We start from the raw sequence: 15,541 nt of genomic DNA on the forward strand, positions 1-15,541 counted from the left end.
AGACCGGGAGCGCCTGAGGAGGGCCTCCGGGCAGATGTGCGACTAAGACCGGGAGCTTCCCTGGAGGGACTCCGGGCACCAAACTTGTGTGCCAGTCTGTGTGTTTTCCTACATGTGTTGTTTTGCAGGTACGAACCTCGCCAGGAGGCTGAGGTTAAAGAGGGGAGGAATGTAAGGGGTAGTCGGACCCCTGGTAGTGAAGGAGCTGTTTATCCCCCCCTGAAGACGCCACAGTAGTATGGTGGCAAATTGTAAATGTTAATGGTAAAATGTTACCTGTCATAAACTGTTTCCCCACTAGGTGCCAGTGTAGAGCAGTGGTTCCCCTGGTAACAGTGGCAGGGAAGGAAGGGGCAGGGCAGCCTAGGTGGGGAAGGAAGGGTTCTGAATGCAGAGTCCAGTGTGCAGTGAGATGTGAGAGGCGAGCAAGCTCGGTCTGAGGTGACGGGGCAGAGTGTGGGAGTGAGATGAGGCAGTCAGCCTGAGTGAGTACTCTTGGCTAGAAAGCAGAGGAAACCCATGAGAAATGGTGGAAGAGTTGGGACTAGTCCGGAGCCGGTGGTGTGTACTAGAGTGGAGTGCAGCTATCAGGGGGATAACAAGTGGCCCCTGCAGGCGAAGGTTAGTGCCCTGACAAAGAAGTGGAGAGGTGAGAACTTATCCAGAGCCGGTAGTGTGTGCTGGATCTGCCCTACAGTAAATCCGGGTTAGAGCGCAGCTACTAGGGGGTTAACGTATGTCCCCTGCAGGCAAAGGAAAGTGCCCGTAGAGAAAAAGGAAACCGTTTTCGTAGAAAAGGACTTGTAACTTGTAACGTACTAAAGTAAACCTGCTGCAAACAGAAAGATGGAAGCTTTGTTTAATAAATCGGTGTTTGGTTTATCTGCTGCCTGCAATTGTCTCTTTCCTGAAAGTGAAGAAGGAGCTGGAGAGCACAGAAAGAACGCTGTCATGAATGGGCCCCATGCATCCACACTCTGCCCCAACAACACACCTGTTTTGCAAGTAACAGCCGGGCCGGGGTTCAGCCTGCGGCCCACAAGGCGAGGGGACCCGACTACACCCCCTGAGGCGCCCCCGTTACAGGGGTGCGAGACTGTTAGAAGGGAGGCCACAGAGCAGGAGGTTGCAATAATCCAGACGGGAGATAATAAGGGCATCTTCACTCTAGGCTGCAATTTCTGTCCATATTTAGGCCCATATCATATAAGTTGGTGGATGAGAAATGCATTTATGTGTAGAAACTAGCCTTAAGGAAACTGACAACTGCAAATCTTGGTCCTTTATCTTTTTGTCCTCCAACCAGCCTAGATGGCCAAGACCACTTCTCCCAATGACATCTTTGACTCATCGATTCTGCAGCCATTACTTGCCTCCAACCTTTAGCTTAGGAGCCACATGTGGCTCGCGGGTTCATAAAGTGTGGCTTGTGGCTATCTAACAGCTCGGTGCATTAGCCTCAGGTCTAGAAAAAGCTATAATTAGAAGGTCTCCAGATGGTGACATTTTATAAGTAGTCCTCCACAGAAGACCAGACTTGAATGTCAATATACTGGTTGGCGAGAGATTGGATGATACTGCCATTAGTTTGGAGCTTGATATTGGATTCAATAGTGTGGTATGTTTGATATACAAAATACTAAATGGGGGTAAAGTTGGCACCCCTGCCCTGGATGTAAATATACTGCCCATAAGGGAGAGGGCACAAGTTCTTAGTGTACTTTTTGTGGGAACTTTGGCTATCTTCATACCATGCTCTGGACATCACTACAGAGGGGGCTAGCTGAGCCAGCGACCATCTCTCAAACCTGAATGTAGCTCTCAGACCACTGCTCTACAGCAATGCAACCCCCCCATTAATTCTATAAAGGGGCTATGGCTTTAACCAATAACTTGATGACATTTTAGCTTCAAACCCAGAAAAATCAACATGTATAAAGATACAGATCTGGGGGTATATTTATACGTGAAACTTGAATTCACCCTTAATACTGACGAATATTTTGCTCTGAATTTTTCTTTATACTTTCTTATGAGACTGTTTCACAAATTCATCCACTTATAAAGCAAATACTACATTGTTGGTCCATGGGTGAACTACTATGACATTCTTGCAGATTTAGTTCTCTTCAGTCTACTGCATATACTCTTGGTGTAACGTTTTTTAATACTTAAAGAGGTGATCCACTACACTGTATATTGGCCACATCTTTTTAAAGCTGAGAAAGAAGGCTTTTTCCAAATACCTAATGTTGCCAATTCTGCCTGTGAGCGGCGCTATCACTGTCTGCTCAGTTCCCATCATCTGACACAGGCTGCAGTGATCTCTGATGTCTAGTGCTGTCACGTCAACTTCCGGAATTGGAAGTTGACCCAATATCACCAAGGTGGGACCCAGTCTCCCTGAGTGGCTGGGCTGTGGGCAAAGTTTCATCACACTGGGATGAAAGAACGAAAAGATGTCACCACCAGGATACACCATGGGAAGAAGGCAATCCAGCAGTATGCTGACAACGTTCTTCTGCTAAACCCTGAATCTTGATATTGATGTAGACATCCTGACCTGTCATCTAAACATTATTTCCGCTTAGGCTGCATTCACATTAGCGTAGCGCATCGGATGTGATATGCTTATCACCCTCAGCTCCTGCTGTGCTGGCAGTGTGAGCCTAGTGTCATGCAACTGTGATCTGATCCAGAGATCGCATCACAGCTGCGAAGGAGAGGGCGGGATTAATCTCCCCACCGCCTCCATTCTCAGCTGATGCGATTATCGCATTGTACTCGGATATCATCCGAGTGCTTTCCGATGTTTCACTCGCACACATAGACTTGTAGGGATGCGAGTGACACGTCTCTTGCTGACAATCGCAGCATGCTGCGACTTTTTGCTCATCCAGAATCTGGATGACAAAAAAGCTGACTATCTGCTCTGCCTCATTGAATAACATTAGTCCAAGTGGAATGTGAGACTTTCAGCAGGATAATGTTCCCTACCACACTTTAAAAATCTTTACAATTTTTTTTTTAAGAAGATGACGAAGAGTTGAAAGTGTTGACTTGGCTTCCAAATTTACCAATCACAGTCCAATAAAGTAACTTGGGATGTGTTGGAAAAACAAGTCCAATCCATTGATGCCCCATCTAACAACTTAGAGGGCCTAAAGGATCAGCTTCTGGTTTCTTTGTACCAGATAACAATGGACACCTTCAGAGGTCCTATGCGTTCACATTTCGAAGGGATATACTATGTAGGCATCCATTGCTCACTTTTTGGCATTGGGCATGGGGTTTTCTTGTGTACAATCTGTGTGAGTGAATCCCACCCTAAATGAAGCCTCAAGGACAGTTTTACTTGTACAATAAGATTCCAAAAATACTCCTTTTACTGTTTTCCTCTGGTCACCACAAGGTATCATTATGACATACAAGTACAAGTGACATAGATAGCAGTTTACAAGGTTCAACTGCTTGTGGAAAAGTGATAAATATTGCATAAGAGCGTTTAAAGTCAAAGTGTTCAATTTTTTAAATGTATTATCATTTTACGTATATATATTCACGACTGAATGAGTCATAGGATATGTCCGCACGCTGCAGTTTTTTTTGTCACCCAAAAATGCACCCTGTGCCAGTAAAACCCATAAAAAAGCATGAGGTTTTTGTACATTTTTTTTCACATTTTTGTCTCATGCGTTTTTATTCAGTAAAATCAACGGCACAAAGAGCTAAAAACGCAGGACAAAAACGCCCGAAAAATTGTCATGTTACTTCTTTTTTTGCAACTAAAACTGCAAGGAAAAAAGAAGCAGCGTGCGCACAGAACTTCAGAATTCTCATCAACTTTGCTAGGGGAAGGAAAGACGTGCAGTTTTGGGCAACAACAGCACCAAAATATGTGGCAAAAATGCAGTGTGCACACAGCTTTAAAGGTGTGACACTTCCAGGCTACAAATACAAAGAAAACTAATAATTACCCACCTGGTAGACAACTGCAGACAATGGCATAACTTGAAGTTCATGGGCCCCAGAGTGAAATCTTCAACAGGGCCCCAACACACATCTTTATTAATAATAATAATAATAATAATAATAATAATAATAATTATAAATAAAAAGGAGAAATTTCATAGTTTCGGAAATCTCCTTTCATAACATCGAATGTCTGCTGAAATCTCTGATTAATAGTCACTGAGTGCCGACGGAGAAATCCAGACCACATGGATTAGATGGTACGAATTACTTCTCAGTGAAGGTGCACACACATGTGCTTTATTTTTTACAAGCCTTTAATATAGCGCTGTAATGGGTTAATCTCTTAGTAAAATTCATAAGTATGCCATTGGCTACATTAAAAGCATATGCAAAGAGTCTGTGACGTTTATCTATTTTTGGAATTTCCCCTCTCCATCCCTTTCATTGCTCGTGGTGTCATTGTCACATAGCTCCTCAGGCCATAAATTTGGACTTGAGCCAGTCTTTGTTATCAACATCTGCATTCCGTTCCTTTGTATCAGTCTTTATCTGCTGACCTTGATATACACATACTTGCTTTCCTGACACTAGCAGTAATCACAAAACGGACTCTTCCTTCTAAAGGTACCGTCACACTAAGCGACGCTCCAGCGATCCCACCAGCAATCTGACCTGGCAGGGATCGCTGGAGCGTCGCTACACGGGTTGCTGGTGAGCTGTCACACAGGCAGATCTTACCAGCGACCAGTGACCAGCCCCCAGTCAGCAGCGACGCGTGGAAGCATCCTGCGCTTGGTAACTAAGGTAAATATCGGGTAACCAACCCGATATTTACCTTGGTTACCAGCGCACACTGCTTAGCGCTGGCTCCCTGCACGCCTAGCCACAGTACACATCGGGTTAATTATCCGATATGTACTCTGCTACGTGTGCAGGCAGCAGGGACCCGGCTTCTGTGGACGCTGGTAACCACGGTAAACATCGGGTAACCAAGAAGCCCTTACCTTGGTTACCCGATATTTACTTTCGTTACCAGCGTCCGCCGCTCTCACACTGCCAGTGCCGGCTCCCTGTTCCCTGCACTCCTAGCCACAGTATGTCGCGGGCGGCGGGGCGCTGCGCTCACCAACACTCGGGTCTGGCGCTGCTGCTCGGTGGCTCGAGCGGTGGGCCGGAGCCGGGGACTCGAGCGGCGCTCCTCGCCCGTGAGTGAAAAGGAGTAGTTTGTTTTGGGGATTTAGTCCGTGACGCCACCCACGGGTTGTGGTGAAGATGGGCACCACTGCTGCTGGTGACGGGGATCCCGGGAGCGATGGTAGGGAGCAGCTGGGATGTTGTTTTCCCCCTCCATGGGTAGGGGTTGGTGGTCCCGGGGCCCGGTGGTGTGACGGGGAGGCAGGGCTGGTGAGGTGCAGGGTTGCAGGGACAGCGCGGCGTGGTGCCGGATGGCACTGGTGTACTCACTCAGTAACAGATACGCAAAGTCTCCGGTAAACCAAATGGCTGGATGGACGGGTCCCGCAGCCGGCTGCAGTGTCTCTCCCCGGACAGATGATGGCGGCTGTCTTTCCCTGCACCTTTGTGTAACTTTTGACTATGATGGTTTCCCAACGGTAGTCCGCTCCCCAGTGTATGGATGCCGGAGGAGCCCGTTTTGCCCGCAGGCACTGGCCCTTGGATCTCTAGCCTGTGGCGGTAGCTGTATATCCTCACGGTGCGGACGGTTGCCTTCTAACGGGTCTTTGGTTGTTAGGAAACCCCTGGGATTCCGGTCACTATCGGATTTGACCTTTGTCGGCGACTACAAGCCTTGTCGGGGTCTGAAGGCCCTGCCTGTATGTGCTAGCTTCACTTCGCTCCCCGGTTCGGTACCAGCGGGCCACCGCCCGACCCCGGTCCTACGGTTCGGCGTTGATCCACCACTCCTGCAGACGGCCACCACTGTCTGCCAACCTTGCTGTCAGTGCCTGGGCCACACACCCAGACACTTGCAGTTCTCTCCACTTTCACCTCCTAAACTCATCTGCCTGTTTTTCCCGCCTCCAGGCCTGTGAACTCCTCAGTGGGCGGGCCCAACCGCCTGGCTCCGCCCTACCTGGTGTGGACATCAGCCCCTGGAGGGAGGCAACAAGGATTTGTGTCTGGCTAATGTTGCTGTCTCGGGGGTGGGGTGTGTGTGTGTCTTACCTGTGACGACCTGGCTAGTCCAGGGCGCCACATTCCCCCTTGGTAAAATGCAGACCGTCCGCGGGCTGCCCATCCATTACCGGTTTTATTTTTCAAAACTATAAAAAGGGGTAAAACATTAAACATATGCATACTTTTGATATCAAAGGAGAAACGAAGTCCTGCACTAAACGAGCATACCTGTCAAAACTAGGGCTCACTTGCAAGTGGGAAAAACACAACACCAGCTGTCAAGGCGGATTCCGGATCAGCGTGCAAGTCAGAGCAGACTTTTGGTCACTTGAACGTTACACATAAAAACACATTTTTAATAACAGACGGACGGATGTCTTCCGCTCTCCCACCCAAGCAACCTAGCCCTGATGCTGCCCCTAAGAAGTGGGCAGCACCCCTATACCCCAGTCCAGGTCCAAGCTGCCCGAGCAGGAACGGGTACGGTCACTCGTACCCGATGTGTCACTTCAGGGGACCCCACGTCCAGGGGGACCCCTGACCCCCGGAGGATCGCCACCGGTTGTGGTAGTGGCGGGCCTAGGCCATCACTTTCCTCCAGGCCCATCCTCCAAATTAGCCTCTCCGGAGGCGGCAACGGTTTCCATCCCACAACATATTTACAAGCCCACAAGTTCGTGGGTGGCCTGCAAGTTCTCGGCCATGTTCATGAGTAGTTTCTCATGTGGGTATGGAGGGGGTTAACTTTACAACAGGGACAACTCCAGTCCCAACGGGGACAGTTCTCTTCTCGGACGGAATCAGGTAAGTTTTTCGGTTGACTATTTTTCAGTCTTTCAAACAACGGTGCTGGGGGTCCCAACGGGGACAACTGTATGCAACGGTGGACCGCTGCCTTACTTCAGGTCGACGTCTTCATAGATTCTTCATGATTTATGGCATACTAATTGTTTGCAGTTGGGGATTATCTATCAATGCAACTTAACTGCAGTGGTTTATTGAATTTCTTGTAGATTTCCACTGATTAGCTTTTGGGAGATTGTCCTGTTATAACCGGCTAGTGCATTAAGAGGGATAGTTGTTTATTAACCTATTTGATTATATTAAATTGAGAGATATATATATCCCATTTTTGTGACTACGGGAACCTCCTATGCACCTTTGTGATCTTCCCCCTCCCCTTTTTTGCCATCACTGGTATACTGGAGGTGAAGCTATATATGATGTTCTTGAGACTGTGATACTACTGTGGCCATTATTTCCATAGATTGAGGATGTAATTTTGCCTTTGGCCTTCCTTTATATGTGAATTATGTACCTCCATCTTGTGCCAATAGTTACGTGCAATATCCAGCTGGATATATTCATTGTTCACCGCTATCTTCTCTATACTATGTGTATCCATTCACTGCTCTGTTTGTAATTTATTTCAGACATATAAAATATCACTTAAATAAATTATTTCTTGATGTAATTGGACGTAGTTCGCCTTTTCCTTTCTTTCTTACGACTTCTTCATAGACCTGCTCCACCTTGACATCCCGCTGACTAGGTGGGGGAGGGGACTGGGACTCTGCCTGGAGACTGCGGTCTTCCCTCACCTTCATATCGAGGGCAAACCAGCCCCTCTCCCCACAGTGTCGAGTGTAGGACACAAGATCACCTGGCAGCAGGTCTCGGCCTGGGTGGCCTGTCGGCAAATGGGCATGTACGTCCCGGCGGGCCACAAACACCTCGGCTTTCAGGCCCGGTTCGTATATGAAGCCGTAGCCCCGATAGGGATCAAACCTCCGGACCTGACCTTCGTACACCGGGCCCCGCACCCGGAAGGTAGCATGGCGGAGGTGATCTTTCTCACAGATCATGCGGGCTACTACTTTGGCCTTCTGTCGCTCTCTCTCGGCAATTTCGCGGCCCAGCGGGTTCGGTTCCCTGTCCCAATAAGGGGCGTCTGCATGCCCCTGTGCATGGGTCGGGCCCCGCGGGACTTCCTTCACACTGCCCACAACTGGCGCCCTTTTTGGAAGGTCCCGCGGTGACATGGCCTGGGGTGCTGTCTCACAGTGGCGACCCGGCGCAGCCTCCGCCGAAGTTTGGGGTATGGGAGCAGGGGTCCTTACCGGCTGAGCCTCCGCCTCCTCTTGGATCAGACGGATCACCGGAGTCGGGACAGTCTTGGTTGTAGTCACTTCCGCTGCAGACAGCTTTTCTTCGCGAACGGGCACCTCCCGCCGGATTTTCCACGGCAGCTGTTCGGGTCGTCCGCAAACGTCGCTTTCTGGCTTGTCCCTCAGGGCGGACGGGCGGAGCTCCGCTACCGGTGGTGGGGATAGCGGACCTAGTGGCGGGGCAGCAGCAACCGGCATTGATAGCGGAGAAGGCAGCAGGGCGAGTCAGCGCAGACCGGGCCCCTCAGCCGCAGCGACCGGTCCAGCTTGGACACAGGGGCATGGGTCGTTTACCCGCTCTTCCAATTCTGCCTCCACCTCACGCCTCCGCACAGCCGTCGCTATCTCCGCCATTTCGACCACCCATCCTTTCAGGAAGGACTCGACTTGGGCCTGCAGGCGGTTGCACATTTGTGCGGTCTGGAGCTCCACCCACGCCGCTGTTCCTGGCGTGAACTTTGGGGTTTCAGCGGTGCCGGACGGACGGGACATGCTGTGCAGCAATCTTCCAGGAACCAGGTGGTTTGCAGAGTCCTGGCGTCCCTGCTTTTATAGCCTCGGCTACATGCGGCCGGACGCCATCCTTCCCCCCCTTGGTATTTCTTCAACACTCCCTCTTCGGGGGTGGGGCTTTGCTTTTCGCGCCTCCTCTGCTCGGAGGAGACGCTCGAGCGGGAAAATCTTCGCGCCCAAGATGGCGGAATTCAAAATTTTTCGGCCGGACGCCGCCGGCGGGGACTGCAAGGCGCACTTCTACTGGTAAGTAGATCGGCACGATCCTGTTCGTGACACCAAGTTGTCGCGGGCGGCCGGGCGCTGCGCTCGCCAACACTCGGGTCCGGCGCTGCTGCTGCTTGATGCCTCGAGCAGTGGGCCGAAGCCGGGGACTCAAGCGGCGGTCCTCGCCCGTGAGTGAAAAGGAGTAGTTTGTTTTGGGGATTTAGTCCGTGACGCCACCCACGGTTTGTGGTGAGGTTGGGACACCACCGCTGCTGGTGACGGGGATCCCGGGAGCGATGTTAGGGAGCAGCTGGGATGTTGTTTTCCCCCTCCGTGGATAGGGGTCGGTGGTCCCGGGGCCCGATGATGAGATGGGGAGGCAGGGTAGGTGAGGTGCAGGGTCGCGGGGGCAGTGCGGTGCCGGATGGCACGGAGGTACTTGCTCAGCCAATAACGTATACGGAGTCTCCGGTAAAACAAACGGCTGGATGGACGGGTCCTGCAGCTGGCTGCGGTGGTTACTCCCGGACGGGTGGTGGTGGCAGCCTTTCCCTGCACCTGTTGTGTATCTTCGGTCCCGATGGCTTCCCACCGGTAACCCGCTCCCCAGCGTAGGTACAATCAGGGCCAGAAATATTTGGACAGTGACACAAGTTTTGTTATTTTAGCTGTTTACAAAAACATGTTCAGAAATACAATTATATATATAACATGGGCTGAAAGTGCACACTCCCAGCTGCAATATGAGAGTTTTCACATCCAAATCGGAGAAAGGGTTTAGGAATCATAGCTCTGTAATGCATAGCCTCCTCTTTTTCAAGGGACCAAAAGTAATTGGACAGGGGACTCTAAGGGCTGCAATTAACTCTGAAGGCGTCTCCCTCGTTAACCTGTAATCAATTAAGTAGTTAAAAGGTCTGGGGTTGATTACAGGTGTGTGGTTTTGCATTTGGAAGCTGTTGCTGTGACCAGACAACATGCGGTCTAAGGAACTCTCAATTGAGGTGAAGCAGAACATCCTGAGGCTGAAAAAAAAGAAAAAATCCATCAGAGAGATAGCAGACATGCTTGGAGTAGCAAAATCAACAGTCGGGTACATTCTGAGAAAAAAGGAATTGACTGGTGAGCTTGGGAACTCAAAAAGGCCTGGGCGTCCACCGATGACAACAGTGGTGGATGATCGCCGCATACTTTCTTTGGTGAAGAAGAACCCGTTCACAACATCAACTGAAGTCCAGAACACTCTCAGTGAAGTAGGTGTATCTGTCTCTAAGTCAACAGTAAAGAGAAGACTCCATGAAAGTAAATACAAAGGGTTCACATCTAGATGCAAACCATTCATCAATTCCAAAAATAGACAGGCCAGAGTTAAATTTGCTGAAAAACACCTCATGAAGCCAGCTCAGTTCTGGAAAAGTATTCTATGGACAGATGAGACAAAGATCAACCTGTACCAGAATGATGGGAAGAAAAAAGTTTGGAGAAGAAAGGGAACGGCACATGATCCAAGGCACACCACATCCTCTGTAAAACATGGTGGAGGCAACGTGATGGCATGGGCATGCATGGCTTTCAATGGCACTGGGTCACTTGTGTTTATTGATGACATAACAGCAGACAAGAGTAGCCAGATGAATTCTGAAGTGTACAGGGATATACTTTCAGCCCAGATTCAGCCAAATGCCGCAAAGTTGATCGGACGGCGCTTCATAGTACAGATGGACAATGACCCCAAGCATACAGCCAAAGCTACCCAGGAGTTCATGAGTGCAAAAATGTGGAACATTCTGCAATGGCCAAGTCAATCACCAGATCTTAACCCAATTGAGCATGCATTTCACTTTGCTCAAATCCAGACTTAAGACGGATAGACCCACAAACAAGCAAGACCTGAAGGCTGCGGCTGTAAAGGCCTGGCAAAGCATTAAGAAGGAGGAAACCCAGCGTTTGGTGATGTCCATGGGCTCCAGACTTAAGGCAGTGATTGCCTCCAAAGGATTCGCAACAAAATATTGAAAATAAAAATTTTTTTTTGGGTTTGGTTTATTTGTCCAATTAATTTTGACCTCCTAAAATGTGGAGTGTTTGTAAAGAAATGTGTACAATTCCTACAATTTCTATCAGATATTTTTGTTCAAACCTTCAAATTAAACGTTACAATCTGCACTTGAATTCTGTTGTAGAGGTTTCATTTCAAATCCAATGTGGTGGCATACAGAGCCCAACTCGCGAAAATTGTGTCACTGACCAAATATTTCTGGACCTAACTGTATGGGCTGGAGGAGCCCCTTTTGCACGCAGGCTCTGGCCCTGGGAATTTTAGCCTTGGCGGTAGCTGTATTTCCCTTCTCGGTTTGGACGGTTGCCTTCTATCAGGTCTTTGCTGCTAGGAAACCCCGGAGGTTCAAGTCGCTAATGGATTTGACCGGTTTAACGGCGACTCCAAGCCTGGTCGGGGTCCTTAGGCCCTGCCGGTTTGTGCTGGCTTCTCTTCGCTCCCCGGTTCGGTACCGGCGGGCCACCGCCCGACCCCGGTCCTACGGTTCTGCGTCGATTGGCCTCTCCTGCAGACGGCCACCACCATCTGCCAACCTTGCTTTTGGTGCCCGGGCCACGTACCCGGACACGGTCAGTTTGCTCCTCACTTGCCACTTCACTCCTCCACTTTTTACTCTCCCTAACTGACTTCTTCCTTTTCCCGCCTCCAGGACTGTGAACTCCTCAGTGGGTGGGGCCAACTGCCTGGCTCCACCCCACCTGGTGTGGACATCAGCCCCTGGAGGGAGGCAAGAAGGATTTGTGTGTGACTGATGTGCCTATCTCGGGGTGTGGGGTGTGTTGTTGTAGTACCTGTGACGACCTGGCTTGTCCAGGGCGCCACATTCTGGTCTGGTGGCCATATCTGATATTGTTAGGAGGAGGTTTCCAGAGCTATGGTCTGGTGGTCACAGATATCCTACATGGTTAGGAAGAGGTTTCCAAAGCTTTGGTCTGGTGGCCACAAATATCCAACATGGTTAGAAGGAGGATTCCGGTGGCCACAGACATTTGATATGATTAGGAGTCAGTTTCCAGAGCTCTGGTCCAGTGGCCATGTGGCGCCCCTGAAGCTTCAGTTGCCACAGGGTACTGCACCTCACCAGAGGTGCAGTATTCATCCTGGCTAAGGAGGAGGTTACTACCGGTAAACCACCACAATCCATCACAACACACAGTCAGATGCCCTCTCACTGGGACTGGGCTAGGGTAGACTTGGGGGTGGCCATCACTAATGTAGTGGACCCTCTGCTCGCTAGTTCAGGAACCCGGGGGGAGGAGCTTGTCACAGAGGAGCAAGGCAACACACACACACTCAATCAGAAGGAGTTAGACGCTGACACTGGATAGTGCCAGACACGGAACAAGTGAGACGTGGGGAAAACACGATCAGTGAAGGGAGAGCTGCTCCATAGCTCCCTCAGTACCGAGCGCACACTACAGGGTGCGAAGCCCTAGGCTGGTGGTCACTTCACGTCCCGCCAGCAGAATCCAGCAGAGCAGCATATAGAGCCAGGAGTCGTGACAGCAGAGCAGCACCAGTAACAGATTCCCGTTGCCTGCAAGACGGGACAAGAATGGGGTCCTTTCAAGGACTTGGGTCTTCGTGTGGCTTTAGGCTGCAGGGACTCACACAACACAGCGCAAGAAGGAAGGACTCACAGAACGAAACACCGGTTCTGACCTCCGAACTATCCTGGATTGGCTGGGGCCCATCACAGCGGAGCCTAGCAGTCCAAAGGCGGTGACATCTCAGTGAGTAAAGAACTTTAACTGCAACTGCTATGTTGTCCAGTCCTTCCCGCGCCCCGCACTCCTTTAATAGTTTGGACTACTACGCCCAACCTCCCTGTGGGCCTGAGGTCTACCTCTGGAGAGCTGTACCAACATAGCTGCACTACCATCTGCCCTCAGTGGAAACATCTTGCAGCGGCGGCTCCTATTGTAGCTGCACACCACAGGTAGCGTCACGAATAACTACCATTCCCATCATCCTCCCTCCATTTATTGACACCGCTGGGGTCATGGAACCGGGCCTAACTGCTGTGACATCCCAAACTCCCTGGTGACGAGTAACCCTTGGGACCCATGGGTGCGTCAGCCATAAACATACAACATGGTTAGGGAGAGGTTTCCAGAGCTCTGGTCTGGTGGCCACAGACATCTGACATAGTTAGGAGGTTTTCAGAGCTCTGGCCTGGTGGCCACAGACCTCCAACATGGTTAGGAGGTGATTTCCAGAGCTCTGGTCCAGTGGCCACAGACAGCCAACATGGTTAGGAGGAGAATTCTAGTGCTCTGGTCTGGTGGCCACAGACATCCGACATGGTAGGAGAAGGGTTCCACAGTTCTAATCTGGTGATCACAGACATCCGACATGGTTAGGAGGAGCTTTCCAGAGCTCTGTTCCAGTGGTCACAGACATACCACAAGGTCATTGGACCAAGGCCCTGTGAACCTTTCTGCTCAACTCCACATATCACAATGCATTCACTTAGCCAATCCTTATCTGATATTGTAATGTGACTTCCCCAATTGCAACCCCAATTAGTAAAAATAATGTCATTTATGTCACAAGTCAGACGCTGGAGTAACATTGAAGTCTGTGTTCGCAACTCACAGAAGTCACAACACAACATCATTCACAAACATCACTTGCACATTGTGTTTTCGTGTTGCACTACCAGTCATTTGTATCACAAGCTAAAATGGTTTCTTTGGTACTGTTAACATCCACATTTTGAATGAGTGATGCGCTGATGATATCACGTCAACAGGTGTCTGCCATAACGCGTGCATGGTTGGCATGTGTAGTGCACTCATCCTGGCAGGCATCTATCGATCTAACACCATTAGCGCAGTTCACACCATGATGCAGAAATCAGCCAGAGAAACCTTTTAAGGCTACAATTATTTTTTTTCCAGTAAAATATTTTTCCATATGAATATTTAAAATTGTAGAAAGCGGTTTTCATCAAACTCAAAACACAAAAAAAAATAATGACTACCTCCAACACCCCACTAACAACAAAGAAAAAACCTCTCACTGATGCAGAATGAAGACTTTAAAGCTTCTCAATGCGTTCATCCAGAAATTGAGAGATTGAAAAGCCTAGGTGTTGCCCTATCCTTAGTCAGCGCCGGGCTGACACTTCCATATTGTTCTCTTTAAGACGATGACCTCCTTAGAAGTTTAGTTTCTACATTACATAAGGTAGTTAATTAAGCATTCATTGCTCTAATTATACCTGCATGCAACCGTGACCCACATAGGACCAGGTTACAATTACTATGTTACATCACACACCTGCTATTAGCTCCAGTTACCTGCAAGGAACGTATTGCAGGTGTTATATCCATCTATGCAATAAACCAAATGACTCGGAACAGAGGATCTAGTTCTTCTCACAATTCTTTTAAGAACTATTATTATCAATTGTCCAACAAAGGTTTAGGTTTCAAGAAAATAGTAGCTGGAATATCATAAAGTTACCATACATCATGTCAATAAAAAATGGAGATTGCAATTCAGTATCTTTATAGATATGATCCATAGAGTTGAAGACATAAGCCACTGCTTATTGAAAAACTTGAAACTATGAGGTACGTCCCTCTCCAAACTTCTGATTGGCTTAAAGGAATGATATAATGCACAATGTGATATCATTTCTACCTTAGGATTTGTTTCTTAAGTGGCCACAGTGTGAACATGCTCCTACATGTTGCATATATACCATGGTCTGGCTCATTTCTTTGGTTTTGCTTTAGTTTCTTCATAGCACAGTTCGTGGAAACCATTCTTCCCTCTGTGGGGTTCCACCTCTGATTCTCCTCATAGGGGAAGGGGTTAGGGGCTTTGTCAATATGCAGGATTCCAAGCTTCAAGCTATTAAATGTTTGGGGAACTTTCGCATGGGACAGTGTCTTGTCTCGTGTACTTTTCCATTTTGGCCCTTTACCTTTAAAAGCTGAAAGCCATTCGGGCCCTGACTGCTGGAAGTCCTTATATCCGGACCCTTCTAATTAGATCACTCCAATTTAAAGTTTGGTCCTTGGACCTGACGAAGAGTTTTTAACTCTGTATCTTGTCGGTTACTTCGAATCACACTATCCTGATTCTGGCCTCCTTAATCCTGATCAGATCTGTTAAAGCGCATTACAGCCTGAAACTACCATTGTCTGATGTGTCCCTGAAACTGCTGCACTTTGCTCCCTCTCCCCCAGCCATGGTTACCACTGGGAGACTTGTTTTTAAGATGACGGAATAAAAGTTTGTTCTATGAAGGTGAGTGCCACGAATTTCTTTACCTGAAGATTTTTCACTGTCACATCCAGCTTGAAGCATCCCCTTTGACAGGTGGTATCATCCTGTCTCCAGCTTACCATACATATATTATCTTTCACCCCCCCAAAGCAAATATATGGGCATCCAGATCTTTTCTTCTGTGTGGGGAGACTCATTCAATTCACCATCTGGAGACCTCATCTTCATAGCTATTTGC

The sequence above is a fragment of the Anomaloglossus baeobatrachus genome, chromosome 4, assembly GCF_048569485.1.
Source record: "Anomaloglossus baeobatrachus isolate aAnoBae1 chromosome 4, aAnoBae1.hap1, whole genome shotgun sequence".
In the NCBI taxonomy this organism is placed as follows: domain Eukaryota; kingdom Metazoa; phylum Chordata; class Amphibia; order Anura; family Aromobatidae; genus Anomaloglossus; species Anomaloglossus baeobatrachus.